This window comes from Dromiciops gliroides, chromosome 4 (genome assembly GCF_019393635.1).
Source record: "Dromiciops gliroides isolate mDroGli1 chromosome 4, mDroGli1.pri, whole genome shotgun sequence".
Taxonomy (NCBI): domain Eukaryota; kingdom Metazoa; phylum Chordata; class Mammalia; order Microbiotheria; family Microbiotheriidae; genus Dromiciops; species Dromiciops gliroides.
In genome coordinates this window covers 89214547-89236668 of record NC_057864.1, presented here as the reverse complement: position 1 = coordinate 89236668, position 22122 = coordinate 89214547, and positions in this window count along the sequence as shown.

Below are 22122 nucleotides of genomic sequence, written 5' to 3'. Positions count from 1 at the left end.
TAGTTGTGTTGTGAAAGAAGAATCAGAATGAAAGGGAAAAACCACAAGAAACAAAAAAAAAAAGTAAAATAGTATGCTTTGATCTGCATTTCATACTCCATAGTTCTTTTCTGGATGTGGACGCCATTTTCCATCATGAGTCTTTTGGAATTGTCTTGGATGATTGTATTACTGGAAAGAGCTAAGGCTATCATAGGGGATGATAGCATAATGTTGTTGTTACTATGTACAATGTTCTCCTGATTCTGCTCGCCTTCACTCAGCATCAGTTCATGTAAGTCTTTCCAGGTTTTTCTGAAATCATCCTGTTCATTATTCTTATAGCACAATAGTATTCCATACATTCATATACCATAACTTGTTCGCTATTCCCCAATTTAATGGGCATCCCCTTAATTTCCCATTCTTTGTAACCATAAAAATTGTAACAATAAACATTTTTTACATGTAGGTCCTTTACCCATTTTTATGATCTCTTTGGGATACAGAACTAGCAGTGGTATTGCTGGGATCAAAGAATTGCACAATTTTGATTAGCTTTTTGGGCATGGTTCCAAATTGCTTTCTAGAATGATTGGATCAGTTCACACCTCTACCAACAATGCATTGGTATTCCAATTTTCCTCCAGAACTTTTCCAACATTTATAATTTTCTTTTCTGTCATATTAACTAATCTGATAGGTGTGAAGTGTTATCTCAGAGTTGTTTTAATTTGCATTTCCATAACCAATAATGATTTAGAGTATTTTTTCATATGACTATAGTTTTAATTTCTTCATCAGAAAACTGCCTGTTCATATCCTTTGACCATTTCTCAATTGGGGAATGGCTTGCATTCTATAAATTTGACTCAATTCTCTATATATTTGAGAAATGAGGCCTCTATCAGAGATGGCTATAAAAATAGTTTCCAAGCTTTATGTTTTCCTTCTAATTTTTGTTGCATTGTTTTTGTTTGTGCAAAAAATGTTTTAATTTAATTTAATCAAAATTATCATTTTGCATTTAATAATGTTCTCTATCTCTTGTTTAGTCATAAATTCTGTTCTCTATAGATCTGATAGTTAAACTATTCCTTGCTCTCCTAATTTGCTTATATCACCTTTTATGTTTAAATCATGTTACCATTTTGATCTTATTTTGGGTATACAGTGTGGAATATTGGGTCTATGCCTAGTTCTTGCCATACTATCTTCAGTTTCCCCAGAATTTTTTGTCAAATAGTGAGTTCTTATTCCCAGAAGCTGGAATCTTTGGGTTTATCAAGCAGAAGATTACTATAATCATTTTCTACTGTGTCTTGTGTAGCTACACCACTCCACTGATCTTCACTCTATTTCTTAGCCAGTACCAAATAGTTTTAATGATTGCTACTCTATAATAGAGATCCAGTTATGGCAAGACCACCTTCCTTTGCAATTTTCATTAATTCCCTTGATACTCTTGACATTTTTTTCCCAGATGAATGTTGTCATTATTTTTTTCTAGTTCTGTAAAATAATTTTTGGTAGTTTTATTGTATGGCACTGAATAAGTAAGGCCATAAAAGTATTAAGTATAAAGGCAAAATATAAACCCATTGTTCCTCTGGCTAAAATTGAGACTTATGACATCTCTGCCTCAGTTTCCTAAACTGTAAAAACAAATTCCGGTAATTCTGCCTCCCCTCCATCTTCAAAAAGATGTTGAAATTATGTTTGTGAGATCATTCACTTTCTTTGTATGAAAAATGTTCTCAAGTGCATATACATGTTTCCTTACTGGATGTTCAGCCTCGATTAAAGAATTTATCCAAGTCTATTTTAAAATTTTAGTTCAATGTCTTCTATTCTGAAGGAATGGTTCAGAAGGAATTTGTATTACAGTAAGAGAAAATTACTAAGCTCAGACACCTGTCTAATTCCCCACACTTCTTCTTCACTAAATTTTCATTCCAATTCCTGCCTTCAACCAAACAGCCTTATTTAAGCCAGGAGAAGAATGGAAAACAGCATGTAACACAGGAAGTTAGTACTAACTGGGAAAGTAAGTAATGACTTCTGTTTTTCAGAAGCTATAAACTCCAGATCATCTAACCATTCACCTATCAGAACTTTAATTCTTTCACTTGGGATTTTTGTAGAAGTTTGCAAGAGGAATTGATTGCAATCTTCTTTGTCTTCCATTTCAATCTCTTCCTGTTTCTGAGCTTCAGATAAGCCCCAAATGCCAAAGCCAATCTACTATGCTCAAATTACTTTTATCTTTTGTTATAAAAGTGTACACATATTTTCAGTGCTCTCTTGTTTACATGAAAATCATACCAAAATGTCTTAAAAGGATGAATTACTAATAATTCTACGTGATACTCTCAACTTCTTCCAAACACCCCTAGAGCATGACTATAAGCTAGATCTGTGCCTATCCATATGAAAAGACCTCTCAAGTAAATTCAGGCCCCTTGTAGAAAGTTAAGAATGAGGCATGCAGGATTAAATCAGTCCCACCATAGCAACTGTACAATTCTTCACAGGCTGCTATCAGCACTGTTAAACACAGGCTGTCGTCCATGCCAAAAATGTTCTTCCTCCTTTCCTATACCTCCTGGAATCAAGTTTAAAGGCAAGATGAGGTCAGAAGCATCCTGAAAAGAGTTAAGAAGACTGAGAGGAAAGGAAGTGAAGGCAGCAATTTTAGACAGTTTTCTCAATGAGGTTAGCCAACAAAAAAGAGAAGAGATAGAAGATGTTAGCTAGTTGAGATAGATGGGTCAAGAGATGTTTTGTTTTGTTTTGATTTATAGGATTGGGGAGACATGGGAATGGTTGCAGGCAGGAGGGGAAAAGATGGTAGACAAGGAGAGACTGAAGATAAAAAGGAGTAGAGATGATAGGGGACAATCTACTGGAGAAGATAGGATGGAATGGGATCACTTGGTCATGTAGAGGGGATAACATTAATAAGAAGAGGGGACATGTCTTCATATAAGACAAATGGTGAAGGCAGAAATGGTGATGGAAGGTATCTGATGTGATTTCAGGAGGAGGCAAGTGGGGACTCTCCATGAATGTCCTCAATTTGTTCAATGAAATATGAAGCATGGTTCTTAGCTGATAGGTTGGGGAGATAAAGAGCCAAGAGAGGTTTAAGGAGGATAAAAAGATATGAAATTTTGTTCTGGTGAGTAGAACAGTGAATCAACTAGAGAAGTATAAAAGAATTGTCTTTCCATGGTGAGAAGCCAGCTAAGATTTATATAACAAAAATCTGTGATGGGACTCACTTAGCATGGTTTTGTGATTTTTCCCCAGCTTCTTTAGCAGCATGTCAATAGGAGTTAAGGTAGCAGATAGTGGAAGTAATCCAAGTCTGAGGCTTTGCAGGAAAAAAAAAATCTATTTGGGGGCGGGCATTGGGGGTTAAGTGACTTCCCTAGGGTCACACAGCTAGTAAGTGTCACATGTCTGAGGCTGGATTTGAACTCAGGTACTCCTGAATCCAGGGCTGGTGCTTTATCCACTGCACCACCTAGCTGCCCCATGGGGGAAAAATCTTAAAGAGGATAAGGGGACAAGGGATTAGAGAGAGGAGTAGAGTGTAGAGTTAAACGAGTTTGCTGAGGGGTGAAAAAATGGGGAAGTGATGAGACTGTAGCTGGCGCAGGAGTGATGATCTGGAAAAGAACTGAGAGGTAGAGGGATTAGAAGATGTGGTGAGGACAAAAAACAGTGTTTGGTATTGTGAAGCAAAAGATGTGGAATGATAAATTACTACCAGATAATGGGATGTCAGAGTTCAGGAACATGAACTCTGATGTGTTGCTTTGTGATGGCAAAATCAAGGTTGTGACCATCTCTTTCTGTAGCTGAGGTGAAATTAGAAGAATAGGCCATGTGAAACAAGTAGGTTGAAAAATTTGGGGATTAGAATGTTTGAGAGAATATCAGTATGTATGATGAAGTTTCCCATGATAAGGGCAGGAGTTGATGAGGATAGAAAAGACTGAGAGACAGGCATTGAATTCACTGAGGGAGGAAGAAGTATTCTGGTGATCTGCAGACGACAGCTACTAGAATCTTGATCAGGTGATAAATATTGATTGAATTATCTTGAAAGGAAGAGAGACTATTGAGGGATGGTGTTAGAAGGAAAGCCTGAAAGTGGCCATGGAGAATAAGGAATGTTCCTATTCCCCCGACATGACCAATAAGTCAGGGGAAATGAGTGAATATGTAACAAGTGCTGTAAAAAGTGGCCATGAAAGTTATGATCTAGGGGGAGCCAGGTCTCAAGGAGTACATGAAGATGGAGAGAGAAAGAGAAAGAGAGAGAAGAAGGGAGGGAGGAAGGAAGGGAAAGGCAGAAAAGGAGTTTTAAGATGAAAGCTAGTTTTTTACTTATGGAATAGGCATTCCATGGATCTCTTTAGAGTGGGGCATTGGTGAAGTTGTGTTGGTGGGGGTGGAAATAAGGGTGTGATCAGTGGGGGATCAAGAATGGGTCTTGAATAAGGACAGTTGGAAAGTTCAGGATCTCTAGAATAGGCAAAGGATGATGGAGCGAGGTGACCAAAGAAGAGACCATACCCTAAACCACCCCCTAGGGAGGAGATATGAAAGGGAATGAGGAAGATTCCACTTTATTCCTATTCATCAGTGAAGAAGCAGAAAAGATAAGAGTAACAGCCATCCTCACTACACAGTCATACCCTCATCCCCAAGTATTTCTTAGATAATAGCAAAAGACAGTCTCTAAAATCACAGCTTAAATTTTGTGTGGGTTTCATAGTAAAACCTCAATAGGTGATGCACTTTTTAAATTAAAAATAATAAACCATAGAAGAAATACCTAGAATCCTAGAAGTTAAAGTATAAAAATAAAAGTTAATAAAGGGCAATTGATTGTCCATCTTCTTCTTCCCCAATATGATCCTGATAGCCTGATTGGGATGAATGCCAGACTATGGCAGAAGGAGGAACGATTATTGCTGGCCAGATCTCATAGCTTAAGAGATTGGGGGGAGGAGGAATTAGTTCCAGGCTTCTGGAATAGCTTCTGAAGTGGATATATGAAAAGAATGACAATTCTAAGTGTTAAAAGGATAAACTACCTTGCAGCATTTAGTATAAATAAAAGGATTTCTTTAAAAATTTATATACATTGAGTGATCACCTGAAATCCAAATATATTTTCTCTGAAATACACACTGTTGAAGCAACAATAACTGACTGACAATATGATAATTCTTATGATACTCTTGTGAAAACCCAGCTGGTAATATCTTAATTTTAGCATGTTCATAGTCAGTTGAGTGTTGTATTCAATTTGTACTCGTATCTGGTCTTCCCATCCCTCTCTATATAAATGAAAAGGGGAAAAGGGGAAATTATTAGGATAGTTAACTAGTTTTGTTTTAGCATATGCTATTTTCTTTACAGAAGAGTCTTGCTTCTTGTGGGGATGAATGTTATTCATATTTTGGGTATAGAGTAGTCTACAGCATTTCTGTAGAAGCCACAGGATCTCCTGAAGGTTCTTAAAAGGAGATACTGAATCAAGTAAGACTGGAAGCTGTACTGCATGAGCATGTACTCAGGATCAAAGTGAAGCTAAGTGAGAGGTTGGGAAACTTCTGGGAAGTTGAAAAAAGTCAAGACATCCCTTCTTTTTTGCTTTTCATGGGTTTTACCCATGGAAAAGACCACCATTTGACTATTCATTCAGTTTGGGTGCAAGGGAATTAAAGAGCAAGGCAGAGAAATATTCCAGGGTGAAGGGAAACATGTGATTACCACCAGGTGTCAGATGCTGCTGTTTGATATAGTACTTGAGGTACCATTAGACTGGTAGACTGGTGGATCAAGTAGCATTGCAAGATCAGACTGGAATGGTACTGGACTGGTGGGTGCTGAAAATCTCAGAGGGTTAGATGGAGAGTAAAATTGGCTTTTCTTTTTTCTACATTTGTTTCCGGTGCAGTCTCAGACTCCGTACATATCCCAGAAATGTAACACAATCGTTACACAAACTATAGATGCTCAAGGGATTTGGGATTTCTCTCCTGTCCCCTACAAGAGTTGGAAGGGTAGGGGTAACTAGATGGTGCAGTGGATAGAGCACAGGCCCTGGAGTCAGGAGAACCTGAATTCAAATTCGGCCTCAGACACTTAACATTTACTGGCTGTGTGACCCTGGGCAAGTCATTTAACCCCAACTACCTCACCAAAAAAAAAAAAAAAAGAAGAGTGGTGAGAGTGGTCTAAAGGTAATTGGACTGAGCACTCCTCTGCATATCACTCTACAAGATGCTTTTCTCATTATGTTTAGGAAATAAATTATGTAGCTACAAGATTGGTTGCCTTTGTAATTTAAATAGGAAGGAGGCAGCTAGGTAGTGCACTGGATAAAGCATCAGCTTTATTATTTTTATTATTTATTATTTTTTTATTCAGGAGATGTGAGTTCAAATCTGACCTCAAACACTTGACACTTACTAGCTGTGTAACCCTGGGCAAGTCACTTAACCCTCATTGCCCCATATATATACATATACATATATATATATATATGTGTGTGTGTGTGTGTGTGTGTGTATATATATATATATATATATATATGAAGTAACAAATAACTGGAAGTAAATTTCTGTGATATAAAGTAGGGACAAGAGTCTGTCAAGATTTCCAGGATTTTAATATTTCCCGGTGTTATTCCATTTTACTCTCTAGACTGAATTTTGAACAGGAATAGTTACTTAACTGTTGTGGGTCCCAATTTACTCACCTATAAAATGAAGGGTTAGGTTGGACAATCTCTAAAGTAATTTTTATTCTAAGTCCTATAGAACCTAATCAGATAACAACATGTTATATGTTTCTGTCTCATCTCTCCTACTATACCATTCACTCCTTGGGGCAAGAAATTGTTGTCTTATACACCTTTGTATAACAGTGTTGTCTTATACACCAGCATCTAGCACAAGGCATTGTTTCTACTATAGGTATTTAATAACTGCTGGCTAAATTGAAGTAAATCTAATTCCTGACACCTTGGATCTAGCAAGCTCTGCTCATGCCCAGCTTTAAAAAAAAAAAAAAAGAGCACACCATTCTTGGCTTCATTATCCCATGAGGTAAAGAATCCTGCCCCAATTTCTTTTTTCAAATATTCCCAATTTAATCTTGTAGATCAACGGAAATTCTTCTGTTATATTTATTTCCTTATTGTTGCTTTTGTTTCCCCCATTCTCTTGTATGTATATAAATGTAATTTGAGAGACAAGATACCCCAACATAAGATGGGAATAGCCCACATAAATGACTGCCCTGGCATTTTCAGAGTAATTTGAAGACCATATGGAATTCTGACCCAAGTCATATAGCAATAGTTCTCTGAGGGGAAATTAAGTAAAGTCCGTTTCCCAACAACCTATAGATGCTCAAGAACATGAACATACACACACACACACACACACACACACACACACACACACACAGAAATCAATAAGTGTTCCATGGCTCTCTGTAGCCCCCCTACACTTTTTTAAGCCATTTACATGAAATTCTTCCTCATTATTACAGATTCTTTCAGCTTATCATATAGGACAGCACTATTCAGTGCTACTACATACAGCTAGAGAATGGAGGTTTTAAAATAGAACCAGAGCATTATTTTAGGACTAGAAGGGACCTTAGAAAACTTTTAGTCTGATGCCCTCAGGTAATAACAGTAACAAGGACAACAATATAATTAATAATAGGGATGGGGACTGGACCTATGTTTAATCAGTATAGGTTACTCACAGATGATGAAACGCCCTCTAACAACTCAGGTCACCACGTTTTCTGCCCCTTACAATCTTAGTTTCCTAGAGCATTGAGTTTTTAAATGGCTTGCCCAGTATGTATCAGAGGTAGGATGTGAATCTAGATCCTCCTGGGTATAAATGAGGCAATATTTTTATATTATTGCAAATGAAAGAAAATAATTATACTATTATTATGTAATATTTTAATGATATCAAATGAGATAATATTTCTAAAAATCACATAGCACAGTGCCTGGCACACAGTAGGCACTCTATAAATACTTATTCCACCCTACCCTCCCAAACCATTTTCCTATGAAACCAAATTCCTATCTACTATGCCTTGCTGCCTTTTTATAACATGCAATCTGTAGCAGCAGCAGCATCTTAGCTATCATTTAAATAAGGATGTGTGTGTGTGTGTGTGTGTGTGTGTAAAATTTTATCTGACTGCAGGAAATTGAGACTCAGAGAGGTTGGAACTTGTTAGCTAATAGCTAGTTAGTAGCATAGCAAGGACCAGAACATAAGTAAGTGTTCTGACTCCTAGTTGAAGGGATTCCAGTTTTTCAAAGATCAGAGTTGATGTTGAATGGAATAGCATTCAACACTAAGGTCTTGGTCATCAATATTTTTAAATTTCACAAATCGGCATATAGAAGAAGTAGACACACTTAAAAACTGATGAAAAGGGGCAGCTGGTGGTGCAGTGGATAGAGCACTGGCCCTGGATTCAGGAGGATCTGAGTTCAAATCCAGACTCAGACACTTAAACACTTACTAGCTGTGTGACCCTGGGCAAGTCACTTAACCCCAGTTGCCTCACCAAGGTGGGGGAACTGATGAAAAGCAAATTTTTTCATTTGATACAGAGTCTCCTTTTTAAAAAGACATCAAGAAAAAGAAGGTAGAGAAAAATCTGAGGCTCTCCTGACCCCATTTAAAAGGCTGTCTCCTTCTATCCCAAATAGGTAACCACAGTTTACTTTCTAAATGTCAAGTCAAGTCTCAACTGTGTTTTTAATACATACATGATTTTTTATGAAGGAACAAATTGGTAATTATCTTCCCTAATGAAATGTGCAATAATTCCAGTTAGATTTTAAATGGGGCACAACTCACATTTATAAGGCTCATTGAATAAATGCCTATTAGATGCAGTTTAATGACTTAATGCTTGATTCATGCTTTCTCTCACTTTCTATGATTCTTACTGTACATTCAGGATTAAAAGCAGGAACTTCCTTTTCTTTACTATCAGATATATGGTTCTAATCTCAGGAAATTGAACTTTGCAAGAAAACCTCAGCCGGCCCTTTAACCAGGAAAACAACAACAACCAGAACACATTGCAAACAATGCAGATTTTCTATCACTTACTGTTACCAGGATAGCAAAATGCATTATCCTAATATAATAGCAAAGTACAGCTATCCAGCAATCATGGGTAATCAAAAAGCCTTATTATCATTATCATACCCAACATGAGTAGATCTTTCATTCCATTTGCAAAAACAAAGCTAGGGCTAAGTGACCTTGGACAAGACATGTGACCTGTCTGAGGTTCAGTCTCTTCTACTGTCAAATGGGAAAAAGATTGCTTGTACTAGCTTGTTCATAGGCTTGCTGTAAAGGGACTTCGTAAACTTAAATGTGATCAACATCATCGTCTTCATAATTATATAATTAAATAAACATACTTATAGCCATTTGGTTTAAAGGAATTTATGAATACATAATGCCAAAAAGTCCCTGGCATTTACATAGCCATCCAAGTAGGCCACAGCAAAGCGGAGTGATGGCTGCTTAGTTGTTTATGCTCCCAAGAGGCCAATCTACTGGGGCCTAAGTAATGCTTCCCCCTTACTAACAGATGTTACTTCAATTAAAAGGACATTCCACTGAGATTTGAATATCCACTAGCAGGTAAACTTTCTGTCATCTTATTGCTTACAGAATTTTCCCTGACCCCTTTTTCTAATGTCTTCATTCCAAAACAAGGAGAAGGGGAAAGGAATCATATGAATACCAGGATTCTAGTTGGAAATAATAAGTCACATTTTTCTAGCTCTTTGAGGTTTACAAAGTGTTTTCTTCACTATACCCTGTGAAGTAGGTCAGCAGCATTCATTAATCTTTTAGATTCCTACTTACATGTACTAAAGGCCAGAAACTCACCCAGAGCTTTACAAAAATCATTGACAAAGTTCGATGAAATCAAGATCTCTTAATATTTTGCCTTCCTATATCTAATCTCCAAGGTCCTAGAGGTGTCTTGGAGTGAAAAAAATAATAATTTGAGTGTGTTTGTGAGCCAGGAGGAAGAATATGATTCTCAAAACAATTAAAAGTGGCATTAACATTTAAGATTTTCTTTCATTTGAAGGGGTGATACTTAACCTACTGAACAAGGACTAGAAAATCTGCTGAAATTCAGTTCACTTCCATTGTCTCTTCACAGATACATTAAGTGCCAAAATCCCTGCACCTTCAGCCCAAGGAGGGAAGGAGAGGGGGGGACCAAAAAAGGAAGAAAGAAAATTTAAAAACTGCGATAAAATGATGTTGACAGCTCTCTTTCACTTAGCCCAGTGAAAGGTGGCAAAATGTTTCTTTAATTTAAACCCTTTGGTGCAAACTGTTCTTTAATTTAACATTTAATCTTCCCAGGAAAAGGGAAAACACATTCTGACTAGAAAAAGCCTTGAGAGCAGTATAGTAGTTTCCAAAAAATAAAATAAAATAAAAAGAGAAGGCTCAATATTTGTGGGAAATGCTCATCATTTTTCCTTGAAAATGAAGTACAAAAATATGAAACAAAAAATGCATGAGAGTAAAAACATGCATAAGTATTATTTTGAAATACTATGGTATTTGAAAATTGGGAAAAGGATCATGATATTGTGCAAGAGAAATGCATGTAAGGGAAAGGCCCTTTGGTGAGATTGAAATAAAGGCAATCCATCCAAATGTAATGGCAGAGAAAATTTTCAATAGAGTTCAAATCATATACCTTAAAGGGCATTTTTAATGAGAGCTCAACCACGTGAAGAAAGAGCAGGGGATAGTGATCCATTGTCAGAAGTTTGTAAGCCAGGAGCATTTTTGCATTATTTTGCTTTTTCTTTCTTTCTTTTTTTTAAAGGGAGACACAGTACTTTTAGAACAATGGTAATTCAGACCAAGAATATAGTCTGTTCTTTTCCTTCATTCTCTGGAGGTATGCTGATATTTTGATGAGTTAGCCAGGTTTCCCTGATGTTTAAATTTATCCATAGGATTGCAGTCTGTGAAAATTTGTCAATGACCTAGCCCATTTCTCAGGGAATCGTGACTGTATCCATTACTTTTTTGATCTGTCTCTCTTAAAGGGACAGGTTAAATGAGATAAGAAATCTTGGCTTTCCATTTAGATAGATTACCTATGATTTCAATTATCCATACATGTCAATGTTCCATAGCTTTGGCAGGAACAGTTGAAAGCTGATTGCATTCACATATTGTACCATAAAACTAAAAGGAATTTATAAGTGTGCAGAATGGGAATAGTTGAAAATTTCCACAGTGAATAAATTACTCCCTGAGACTAAGTTAGACACTTTGTAAGGTACACCAAAACTTTTGGAACACTTAAGTACTATATAACAAAATGACTCTTGAAGTAGGCAAATCTGCCACTGAGTAGTCAAATCTTCTAAGTCCTCAGATTTTCCACTTGACTTCTTCATTGATAGTTGGTGAATCTCACCCCAGGACGAAACATTCTAGAATAGTCAGGTCAAAAAAGGGGAAGTAAGGGTGATACATATATTTTCTTTTCCTTGCTGAGGGCTCCTACCACTCCAATGCAAATTTTCAGATGTGATAAGAGATAAGCAGAGTTTTTAAAGTCTCTGACCAAAATGCCCTGAGCATTCTTAGCCATATGGAATGGTAGCAAACAACTCTTCTAACCATCCCTTTACAACAATGGTCCCTTTGCTCCATTTACATAAAGCTTCATTGTAGAATTTCATATATCTCATAGAGTTTTATATCCCTTCAATTGGAACACATCTAAATTTTCTTTTTCTCAATGATCTCTGTTCAGATTTTTTTTTTAATCTGGGTTTTTATTTATCTGTTATATTCCTTCTAAGTGTTAAAGTGTATAAATATATTGAGACACTTGATCAGAAGGCACCACAATACTATGATGTCTAAGAAAGAATGGGGCTTTCCCCCATGTATGAATTGTTCTCCTTTATCATTTCTACCTCCTCACATCCACATCTCAAGTTGTTAATGTTCTCCCCAGCCTGAAATTTGAACTTTGGACGTATTTTGGTTTTGAGAGGCAACATATCGTAGAGGATAGAGAGCTAGCCAATGGAGTCAGGAAAGCCTGAGTATAAGTTCCCCTTCTGACATATAATCACTCTTGGTAAACCACTTAGACTTTCTATGTTCAAGGCAATTCTCCAAAGACTCTAAGTTACAGAGGAAGTTCAAACCTGCATTGGTAAGGATTTTTCTTATCTGTATGTTCCCTTTACCAATTAAACCAAAATTCTAGTCCTTATCTTTGCTCTTATCCCATATTTTGTATTTGCTTATCTTTCTAGATTTCCTACCTCTGTATAAACTTTTTGAGGGCATAAACTGTTTCATTTTTACCTTTCCATGCCCATCACTTGTTTGTTGTTGTTTACAGTTGAATCATGTCCAATTCTTTGTGACCCTATTTTGTGGTTTTCTTGGCAGATATTTAGAATTGTTTGTCATTTCCTTCTCCAGTTCATTTTTACTTATGAGGAACTGAGGCAAACAGGGTTAAGTGACTTACCCAGGGTCACATAGCTAGTAATTGTCTGAGGTCAGATTTGAACTCAGAAAGATATCTTCTCAGTTCCAAGCCCAGTGCTCTATCCATTTCACCACCAAGCTGCCCTACCACCTGTATACCTATGTGGTATATAATAAGTATTTAGTCAATTACTTTTTGAATTTAATTAAATCACAAGATCTAATGTTATCAGTATAAAACATGTTTTGGTTGATTTCTAGAGCCTTCTGATCAACTCCAAGCTATGATTATTCTAAAAGAGTTGTAGAAATGAAAAACAACAAAAGAAACAGGATTTTGATAGACTTAATCTGTACAATAAAAGCTAAGAAAAAATTAATGAATCCATTCACTATTTTCCGTATATCAAATGGGAATCCTATTCCAGTGGGTTTTTATAGGCTTTTACATTTATTTTGTTAAATTTGAGAAAATAGAAAATACTCTGGAACAACCTCAGCTTTGTTTCCTCTGTAGAGGTCTGTTGTTGTTGTCGTTGTTTGTCCTTCATTCTTGAAGTTGGCTGTGACATCAGAATGGTGGAATAACTTGCACTGAATTGGATTTAAGTGAAGGAGGATGATGAAAGGTAAATAACTTCACTGACCCCCCAGAGTCATTTAGGTTCAATGGCAAGATATACATCAGGATGACAGGAGTTAAATGACTTGACTGGGGTCAAACAGCTAGTGTCTGAGATGAGATTTGAACTTAGCTCCTCTTGACTGTAGAATCAATGCTCTATCCATTGCACCACCATGGGAAGACAGAACAAAAGGATGATATAGGGAAGAATCAGTACAGTAGAGAATCAGTCTGTGCTTTTCAAAACATCCTTATCAACAGTACTTCAGGGCCTCGAGAAAGGACAAAAATGGACATAGAAGATCCTGAATTCCTTCTGAGCAGAATACTGTAGGGGAATATATTGAAGGCTATGCCTTTTGTGTTGGCTTCATACTCATCCATCACCATCTGTTAATGGTGAGGAACCTCCCCAATTTGCATGATCCTTGTGACTTCAGTAGCAAATAATAGGTGTGCTAAAACAGCTACATGCCACCAATGCAGAAAGTACAATGTTCCATGGGAGTCTTTTTAGTTAAGGGCATCAGACAATCACTTATATCACCCATGCAGAAGATTATTTCTGGCAAATGTGCAAAAAAATCTCTTTGATCCATTTCACTAGTATTTCTAGTATATCTTAGTCTATTTTTCCCCCTTTCTCATTCTAAAGACCATACACAGAACACTTCTCACTTCAGGAAAGTATGCAAGTCAAACATCATCAAAATCACTTTGTGTTTTCTTTAGAAACAAAAGGAAGGTCATGTTACACATCAAAATCTTATCTGGTGATTCTGCAATAAGACTGACTTTTTAAGCTTATAGTTTCTAAACTTGTAGCAGTGCTTTCCTACACACCTAATGTATCTGAGGAACAGATAGAGTTGTACTGGAAACCTAGCTTGTATTTACATTTTTGAGATGATCAAGAGAGGCACACTTGCTTTCCTATTGCCAACTGAGAGCTGCCCCTCCATTTACTAGCAAAATATCTATCTCCTGTTTCTTATCCAAACATAATACACCATTTCCAGAAGCTCATTTATCCCCCTTCTTTCTCCAAAAAACAAACACAAAAATGGTTTAGAACCAAGAAGTCATTTAGTCTGAGATAAAGGGTAAACACTGATAATACTAAAATCAGCATAATTTTAAAATAAAACTCAAAAACTAGAGAGCATCTCTTTGCCTCCCATTTCCATTGGCTCATTTGTCTAAACTTTTAAAAGTCTTATTCCTCTGAAAGGATTGATCCATATAATAATCCTCTGTCTCTGCGGCCCATTAAGAGGATAAAATGTTTCTTTTCTCAATGCCTGTGTGAAAACATATACGAGATAGTTTCAATTTATTTCCTGAGGTTTGGCAGTTTTTCACTTTTACTTCGACAGAGAATAAATCAAATCTGGGGGCACTATCTACAAGAGAAAAATATAGTATTTGAATAAATATGTGTTAGTGCTGGCAACATGAAAATGGCCTTTCTGCTCCAACAATGTTGGCTAGATACGATTCCCATTGATTTGGAGAATTCATTTAGACTTTATTATTTCTTGGGTTACTCCATTTGTTCTGTTTCCCTTTATGATTTTTCTAATAACAGATTGTAAAACCCTGTAGTTGATTTGGTCACTTTGTAATAAAGGAATATAAAGGGCACTTTTTAAATGGTTAAGGGACAATATGTCCTATGGTTCATGGACAGAAGAACACTCTGTAATCTGATGGTCATGAATTAGAGCAAAGTGTTTTACTGGGACGATTTTCAATATTGGTTAAAACATCCCCTTATTGGGTATTAATACATTAATTTGAGAAATAAATAATGTGTCAATTGCCCAGATATTTTTCTTAAATATTTAAAGACATGAGATAAGCTTTAAAAGTTTTCCTAGAATTGTATTGGTATAAAAATTCTGAGAAATTATATTGTTGCCACATATCGGGTAAATGGTTTGCTATTTTTTTCTACTCTCATAATAGCCCAGCACAATCAGAAACAGTTGGCTGTATAGCTCATAGGACTACACAAGGAAGGCATTACAATCCCAAATAGCTAGAGAACAAATTATTCCTCTGATTCTATCTACTGTTCAGTGTTCAAACAATCAGCAATTGAATTAGCACACAATACTCATGAACTCCATACAAAATTTTAAATGAAAATGCATTTCCTTTACACATAATGAGTAGATTTATGTGGAGATAAGAAAGGAAAGTTACAACTCAAGTTTTCTAGAATGAAGAACTAGAGACTTGACTTCCCCAGTCACCCCAATGGCAGACAGGGCACTAGCAACCAAAGCAGAGAAGGGAAATAGACTTTTCCCCTTACTTTCAGCCACTTGCCATCGCAAGTAAGGGAAATTCAGTCCACTACTGCTCTTGCTCTTCTGTGACTGTCTATGTGGCCAGTGGTGGACATCTGGTTTCACTCAAATTATATGTGATCACTTTCTCTGTGCCCATCTCCTGGTATTCCCCCTGGAAAAAAATTTTAAACTCCACAGACTTCAAGATTTCATACTCTCTCATCCCAAACAACAGTCACCTCTCTCATTGACAGTCTTCCTCTCTCAGGGGAGCTCTCATTAGTCTCTGAAAACTTGTGAAAGAAGCTACACCAGGTTGAGTAGTTTGCATTTTGTCCTATTATGCAATAGAACATTTGAGATACTCAGGGTATTTGAGTAGTGACATGGTCAGGCTTAATTATGACCCATTTACTTCCAAATTGTAGTTTTCCTTACTTAAATTTTGGTCTAACTATACTTGCACTAGAGCATCTCAATGAAAAAACCCTCAAAACCCATACTATCCATTGCATTTAATTATAAAGCAGCTGCTTTATAAAGTTCTTTTCATTCATGTTATAGTAGTCGTCATATATGTTCTTTTACTGGTTCTCCTTTCTTCAATCTCCATTAGTTCATACAAGTCTTCCCATATTTTGTTGAATATCTCCTCATCTACTTACAATGCCATTATATTCATATATGATATATATGTCATCATTTGGTTAACTATTCACCAGTTGTAAAGACCAACTTTGTTTCTAGTATTTTCCTCTAAAACTAAAATATGCACATAAGCAGTTTTCTCCTTCTCCCTTCCTTTTCTTCCTTCCTTCCTTCCTTCCTTCCTTCCTTTCTTTCTTTCTTTCTTTCTTTCTTTCTTTCTTTCTTTCTTTCTTTCTTTCAGTGAGGCAATTGGGGTTAAGTGATTTGCCCAGGGTCACACAGCTAGTAAATGTTAAGTGTCTGAGGCCGGATTTGAACTCAGGTACTCCTGACTCCAGGGCCAGTGCTCTATCCACTGTGCCATCTAGCTGCCCCCCTTCCTTTTCAATTAAAAAGCTCACTTGACTGGATTTCCAATACTCCAGACAAATATATTCTTATTAGCTTTTGTTATGCGTATTCTGTCCCTGACCAAGCACTCATTATACTGCATTTTAACAAGGTTGTTAAATCTTAATCTCAATCTTTAACATTTTAGCAAGTTCTGCACTTCTCAAAATTGCTTCTATCTTTGAGAACCCTTGCCTTCTTCTATAAGCAGTAATTATGAAATATATACCTATATCCTTATTATCTTCAATTTGTTACCCAGACTTGAGGAAATCTTAAGGAATACTCTCCAGATTACTTCTGGCAACAATACCATTTGTCCTCATGTAAATAACAATAATTACTAATATTTATCAGTTTTGACAAATCTTGGAAAGTTCTCATCATAGTTTATTGGAGACAGCAGTCCTCTTACTGTGAATTTTAAATTTATATTGACAACTAGTTGCTTCGGTACCCTCAACATGAATCACCAACCACTACTCTCTCTTTTTTTGACCATGTCTCATCTCTCCTGATGTTATCTGTGAATCTTCATTATAATTCCTTTGAGGCCAGTAGATTGCTTTCTCTTAAAAAGTCCTAGATCAATCAATCAATGAACATTTATAAATTACTTTACTACATGCCAGGACACTGTGCTAAGTACTGGGGATACAAAAGAGGTAAAAGACAGATCCTCTTTATTTGGGAGTATCTTCATATATGTTACTTAGTACCAAATGTTAAGTGCTCTTCTTCCCTTTCTCTTCCGTATTACATCCACTTACCTTTTAGTTTCCAGACTTTAGAGGTTCTAGCTTCCAGCCTCAAGACTCCCTTCTTTCTCCTAAATCGTTTCTCGCTCCTTTGTTTTTAATCATGAGGGGTCTTCTATTCTCCTCCCCTTTACTTTAGTGACATTTGATAATCTCTGACCACCTAGAAAAATGAATAAGTATTCTTCATTTCCCTCTACTTTATCTTCTAGAAGAGAGAGTCAGTCTACCCTTTAGAAGCACAAATAGTTAGTAACATAGTCACAGTGAAAAGACAAACATCATATTCAGATCCCTACAAATTTTCCTCATTTCCCATAATGGTTGGAAGCTATATACTCAGTTATTGATCCTCTGCCTTCTTTTGCATAGTTCTCATAGGTATATTTGCCTTCCTACCTAATTGAGTTGTTATAAGGTCAAATGAAGTGAGATATACACACACACACACACACACACACACACACATATATATATACATACATACACACAAATATGTGCCCCTTTTAAACATGAGTTGTCATTATTTTCAATTTGTCAGTTCAGCCATTATCCAAAAAGACAGAAATCAAGCCTGTATTTTTTAAATAAGATTTTCCCAATTATGTATAAAAACAATTTTTTTTACATTTTTTTTAAATTTTAAGTTTCACAAATTCTCTCCCTTCTTTCCCCCCACCCACACCAAGCTGGCAGGCAATTTGATATAGGTTATGCATGTGCAATTCTGAAAAACATATTTCCATGTAATGTCTTGAAAGAAAATATAGCCCCCCCCAAAAAAGTAAAAAATAGTATGCTTTGATCTGCATTCAGACTCTATCAATTCTATTCTCTAGAGGCAAATAGTAGTTTTTCATGAAAAGTCCTCAGAATCGTCATAGAGGCATTGTATTGTTGAGAACAACTTAGTCATTGACAGTCAATCATCATACATATCACTGTTACTATGAGTGTTCTCCTGGTTTCTGCTCACTTCATTTTGCATCAGTTCATGTAAGTCTTTCAGGTTTTTCTGAGAGCTCCCTGCTCATCATTTTTTATAGGGCAATAGTATTCTATCACAATTATATAGTGCAACTTGTTCAGTCATCCCCAAACTGATGAACATCCCCTCAATTTCCCATTCTTTGCCACCACAGAAAGAGTTGCTATGAATATCTTTGTACAAATGGGTGCTTTTCCTTTTTTAAAGTTTCTTTGGGATAGAGATCTAATAGTGCTATTGCTAGGTCAAAAAGTATGCAGAGATTTATAGCTCTTTGGGCATAGTTGAACATTGTTCTCCAGTATGTTTGGGTCGGTTCACAACTTCACCTAGAGTACATTGTATCCAATTTTCCCACAATCCCTCCAGTAGTTATTATTTTCCTTGTCTGTCATGTTAGCCTATCTTATAGGTATGAGTCATTAACTCAGACTTGTTTTAATTTTCATTCTAATCAATAGTGATTTAGGGTATTTTTTCATATTAATATAGGTAGCTTTGATTTCTTCATCTGAAAACTGCCTGTTCACTGCATTTGACCTTTTATGAATTGGAGAATGACTTGTAATCTTATAATTCTGACTCAGTTCTCTATATATATGAAAAATGAAGCCTTTATCAGAAAAATTTAAAATTTTTCCCAGATTTCCCAGATAGGCTGCATTGGTTTTGTTCATGTAAAACTTTTATTAAAAAAATTAATGTAATCAAAATTATCCATTTTAAATATTATAATGTTCTCTAACTCTTCTTTGATCATAAATTCTTCCCTTATCCATAGATCTGACAGGTAAACTAGTCTATACTACCCTAATTGGACAAACAGGCAATCTAAGCCTAAGGGGAATAACTGATCTGGTTTTCTTCATGCAACTGCAAATAGTAGAAGAGATTCACTTGATTTAAACCAGACACTCAATCCTTGACTTTGATATTTTCTCGTTCACTTACACTGTCACAATGTATACATACCTAAGCCCTAAGAATGATAGTGATAGGAGAGATTACAATAATCATGATACTGGACAGTCTGAAGCTCTAAATTAGATTACTCACTCCAGTTATTCCAATGTTCTCTGACCTTGAAAAGCCAATTAAGTCAGTGACTCAATTGTCCAACAGTGAAACAGGAGTTATAACAGTTACTCATCTATTTTTAGGTTTAACTAGAATGAACGAGATACCACATTTTCAAAAAGCGTTTTGCATTTCTCCAACCAAAGACAGTAGCAACAAAAGGAATATTCTGATTTAGAATTCAATGTTATATCATTTATCCTATGTGGTAAATATGGTCCTGAATTCTGATTTGCCCTATGATCTAAATGTCAATGGATAAAGTAAATGTAAGCTTTGATGACCCTACAAGAACTGAATCTATATTAGGACAAATAAAGCATTCAAGCTACTAATTCCATAAATGTAATATATTCAAATTGATAGCCTATGTCAATTCTTAGTTCACATTTCCCTAATGTGAACAGAAACCTCCTAGGTCTCAGAAGTAAGAAACTTGTTCTGTGAAAAAGCAGATAAAAATGTTTTCATTTTTTATAAATGACTTGCCTGTACAGTTCTCTATTATATATTAAATGGCTCTTCTGATTTGAAGAACTCACAGCCTGAACCTACAAGCCTGCAATATTGCCCAATATAAACAGTCATTTGACAGAATGAAAAAAAGCCATTCCATCTTCTCTTTAATCTTTGTACTTCCCCTTCTTCCCCCTATCTTCCATTTACAACAGCAGAATGGCCTTTAGAATATCATTCTGTGCTATTCTTTAATGCAGCAGTTCTTCCAGGGCAATTTTGTACATTAAAAAAAGGGAGGAAATGGAAGTGTGCTTCCCAGACTGATTTTTAATTTCCTATCAATACATGTGGATCAGCTTCGTTTTCTCTCACAAGCTCTGGGAATGCTGACAATACCTAAGTATTGGGCTCTTGCCCTTAATTTCTTTATGAAACAGGAGTGACAAGATCTTCTTATCAGTTCTTTCCATTCCAAATGGCAAAGGAAAATCTAAATTAAGCTAATAAAAAGGTTGCAGAGGTATGTGAAGAAATGAGGGAACAACTCATCTAAGAAAGTTTGACTTGGCAAATCTGTACAAAATTTGAGACAGGAAAGGTTTAGTGGTCTAATAAAATACCTGCTGTCAGGAACGATATGTTTATGTCCTTGAAAAATGCATTTTTGTGATGACACAGATAGTTTCTGCACTTTTGTAACTGTATGTACCCCTTCACTTAGCTTTGTCAAGGAATTTTTTATTCTCAAACACTCCTTGGATCAATACTGGCTCAATATTTTTGCATAATTAGTGCAGAATGGGTAATGGTGTTCCTTCTCTCTCTTTTTTTTTTCCTGAGTGCTAATGCTGAAAGAAAGGAATACCTGTTCTGCCTTCATTAGCACAGTCTAGTGTCCATAATGTTATAAAGGTAATAGTGGAAAAGTGCTGAATGTGGCTCTTTATTGATAATGTCTCAAAGTAGTCATTTACTACAGTGTCCTAAATTAACTACAAAGTAGTCATTTACTACAGTGTCCTAAATTAATCAAATCAAATTAATATCCTTTGTATCTTCTTTACTTAAGAAGCATTTACTTCACATAATCTGAATACTATAAGACTCTTAGAGACCATACAGTTTAATTGTCTCATTTGATAGATGAGAAATCCAAAGCCCAGAAAGATGAAAGGGCTTGCCCAAGATTAGTTAATGGCAGAGTCAAAATTGGAACAAGTCTTTTTACTTCTAGAATCATAGAGTTAGAACTGTAAAGGTCCTTAGAGTTCAGTCCCCTCACTTAACAGAGGAGAAATTTAAGGCTCCAAGAAGTTGAGTGACTTTGCCCAAAGTTACAGAGGTAATAAGTGGTAAAGCTGGGATTCGAATTCAGGTCCTCCACCCCAACTGCAGTACTGTATCCACTGATCCAAACTGCCTGCCTTCCTATTGTACCAATTTGTCCTCGGATAATCTTTTAAATATTAAATTTATAGTTCATTATGTGCTTCAAAATGAAATAAAGAAAGGAGTTTAATAAGGAACAGGAAGAATATGAGGAATCAACCACTTCCTATTAGCATCATTTGCTAAATATAAGCTTGAGCTATCAAAAGAGGCCCAGGGCTCTATTAACAAAAGGATCAATGGTAACATATCCAGGATGTTTTTTGTGAATCTCTATTTACAGGCAGGAAATTAGACTAGATGACCTCTTTAAGTCTCTCTGGAAGAAAACAAAAGGTCAACTTTCTTCTTTATCATCTTTGCCTTTTCTCTCTTTCACCCCCACATCCATTTTTGGCAGCAGAATGCCCTTTAGAATATTTGTTTATGATACAATTGTTTTTTAAAATTAAGACCATTAGCTCTATATACAGGGAGGTATCTTGACATAAAGAATAATGGGAAGTTGGGGCAGCTAGGTGGCGCAGTGGATAGAGCACCGGCCCTGGAGTCAGGAGGACCTGAGTTCAAATCCGGCCTCAGACACTTAACATTTACTAGCTGTGTGACCCTGGGCAAGTCACTTAACCCCAATTGCCTCACTAAAAATAAAAAATTAATTAAAAAAAAAAAGAATAATGGGAAGTCAAGCTTTAGTTGATGCTCTACCCCTAAAAAGCAGTTTGACCTTAATTAAGTTGTTTAGTTTCAGTTTCTTCAACTATATTATGAGATTTTTTTTTAAAATTCTTGGTTCTATGCACAGTAATAATTTGCTTATAACATTTATTCAGTAAAATACTTGAATACCTATTGGGAGAGTCCACATGGTATAATAAATAAAGTTCTTAATTCAGGAAATTCTGGAGTCAGGAATACC